Source organism: Petaurus breviceps, unplaced genomic scaffold, assembly GCF_028583685.1.
Source record: "Petaurus breviceps papuanus isolate PSGF00001 unplaced genomic scaffold, PetGlider_PUasm1.0 84, whole genome shotgun sequence".
In the NCBI taxonomy this organism is placed as follows: Eukaryota; Metazoa; Chordata; class Mammalia; order Diprotodontia; family Petauridae; genus Petaurus; species Petaurus breviceps.
Window position 1 is genome coordinate 6,508,623 of NW_027186645.1, and position 3,001 is coordinate 6,511,623.

Below are 3,001 nucleotides of genomic sequence, written 5' to 3' on the forward strand. Positions count from 1 at the left end.
ATATTTTATGCTGGTCACATTGCAAAATGTTTGAGTGGTTCTAACAACAACAACAATAAAAAAGATCCAAATGTTAAACTACTTTCAGTTTATATTGATTTATATGCTTTTAATATAAAAAAAATATCATTGACAGAATGCCAGTGGAAACTTTCCCTAATCCTTCAGATTGGCAATCTGTGTATGTGTACCCTATGGTCTTAGAGAGTAGAATTTCCTGGAGGCATTGAGAATTTAAGTGGTTTGATCATGCCCACACAGCTAAATAGTTAACCTGATGATGATGATGATGATGGCTTGAATTTATCTAGTGCTTTAAGTTTGGAAAAGTACCATACATAAATGGTCTCTTGATATTCACACTAAAAAAAAAATGCTATTATTATTCCCATTTTGCAGATAAAGAAATAGATGCTCTGAGAGACTCGCCCTAACTCGAAGAGTTAGGAAGTGCTTGAAGTCAGAATCAAATGAAGGTCTACCTGACACCAAGTCCAACTTTTTTGATCTACTATACAATACTCTCTCAAAGTTGGACTGATGTAGTGTAAATAGCAGTCAGCCTGGAGACCCAGGATCACATTATAATGCTACCACTAATTAGCTATGTAAATTAGGGTATATTATCTCTCTGGAAGTCTTCCCTTTCCTCTCCTCTCCTTTTCTATCCTCTCCCTTCCTTTCCTTTTTTTTCTCTTCTTTTTCTTCTCATCAGTACAATAATTAGTGGACTCACAAGGTCCTTTGGGTACAAATATTCTATTATCCATCTCTGGCAAAGAAATTGCTAAAAACATAATGTAGGAAAGGTGAGGTATCAATGACACTCATAGCAAAATATGTGTGAATACTAGAAATGTTGTTCTCTGAATATCAACAGATTCCATTTCTGATGAAGCTTTATAGGAATTATAGTTGGTAACCTTCTGGTGGTAAACCTATTCCTTTAAATCAAACAGCTAAATATTAATTTTAAGTTTTACAAAGTTATTTACAAACATTAGCTCATTTATGTCACTCAAAAACACCATGAGGGATATTTTACTTGTTTTATCTCCTTCTTTAAGATTGGGAATCTGAGGTTCAGAGAAGGTAAGGAGCTTGTGCCTGGTCACAAAGCTAGTAAGTGTCAGAGGGAGAATCTGAATCAGGGTCTTCTTAACCTTAAGTCTATCGTTCCATTGATTATGCCACACTGGACCATGAGACATAGAATAAACCCATTTGAAGAAGAGATAAGTCGGATGGGATGGGTTTTTCATTTTTCCTCAAAGGTTATTTTAATATCCAGGTTCCAAAACATCACTCTTCTACACAATAACTCTAGGATTTACTGCAACTGTGCTGTTAATCCAGAAATCTCTCTTATAATTTTTTGGTGCTTCTTTGCATGCCTGAGGGTAATCTCTTTATCTTATTACTATTATTTTAATCATAACTATGGTTGTATATCCTGAAGCAGCCTGAACCTGCCTAAAGATCTTAGCTTTAAAAACTTGACACTCTGCTTTGGAGAGGTTTGATTCGTGTGCTAGAAAATTCCTTTCTCTCTGTCTCTCTCCCTGATTAAAAATGGAGTCCTCTCAAAAATGCTCTTCCATCAATTCCCTCTGCACTCCCTTTGGCAAAGATATCAACATATTTTTACTTGAGAATATATTTACAACTGACAGTACCTCAAGGATCCATGATTTCATCCACATGGGTAATTCCTCCACTGACAGTCTTCTTGAATTACTATAGAGAAAAAAAAATCCCTGGTTCTCACACTTCTGATGAAGACATTCTCCAACCTTAAGTTTATAACCAAAAGACATATGGTCCATTACCAGGAGAGTACTTAAATGTGTTCAGTTTTGTAGGATCTACTAGAGATTATGTTTCTCTGTAAGAGTCTTTTAAAATCCAGTGTCCACTCAATTGATTAAAAAACATTTGTTAAACACCATTTATGCACCAAGAACCACGCTAGATGCTGGAAAGCAAAATACAAAATCAAAACTGTCCCCATCCAGAAAGAGGTTATTATTTGAAAGAATGTGGATAAATATCAATAAATAATATTAAGTACATATTAATAGGCACAAAATCAAGGAAAAAAGGAAATTCCAGATCAATTTTAAGGGGAAGAAGTGATCAGGAATTAATTTTATAATAAGTCTAAGGAATATAAGATGCAGAGGTAAATCAGGGATTGGGGATGGGGCTGGGTGGATTTTTTGAATGAGAGACAAATTGTGTAAAGTCCCTGAACAGAGACATGTGTAAGAGAGCGAACATACCAGTTTTGTTAAACTGCAGGGTTAGCTTTTTTTTCTTGCTTCCCACCCAGCTTGGCAGCAGATCTCTGACTAAGTGCAGGCAGGAAGATGGTGGCCGCAAAGAAGACGAAAAAGTCACTGGAGTCCATCACCTCGAGGCTTCAGCTGGTCTTGAAAAGTGGCAAATACATGCTAGGCTATAAACAGACCCTGAAAATTATCAGACAAGGCAAAGTCAAATTGGTCATCTTAGCCAAAAACTGCCAGGCCTTGAGGAAATCAGAGATCGAATATTACGCCATGTTGGCCAAAACTGGCTTACATCATTACAGTGGAAATAACATTGAATTGGGTACAGCATGTGGGAAGTACTACAAAGTATGTACACTGGCTATCATTGATTCAGTTGATTCTGATATCATCAGAAGCATTCCAGAACAGACCAGTGAAAAGTAAATTGTATAAAAGTATACTTTAATAAACCAGGCCAAAACTTGTTTAAAAAAATAAAATAAACTGCAGGTTTATCTGAAAGGGAGAAATACATAATAAGCTATTAAAGATAGGTTAGAATCAGGTTGTTAAAGGTTTTAAGAGTCAAAATCAAAATTTGTCTTGAAACATAGGGACAACACGGAGTCCCTGGAACTTTTTGGCAGGGTAATGCCATTGTTAGACTCAAGATTAGTTAGATTACATTGACAGCTGTGTGGAGAATGGATCAGAGAAGAGGAAAGACA

At 36.0% G+C, this 3,001-nt stretch overlaps 1 pseudogene; it reads left to right on the forward strand.

The window, feature by feature from the left end:
- The first annotated feature begins 2,369 nt into the window (after positions 1-2,369).
- On the forward strand, positions 2,370-2,717 carry LOC138176196 (large ribosomal subunit protein eL30 pseudogene; annotated as a pseudogene).
- Positions 2,718-3,001: the final 284 nt, after the last annotated feature.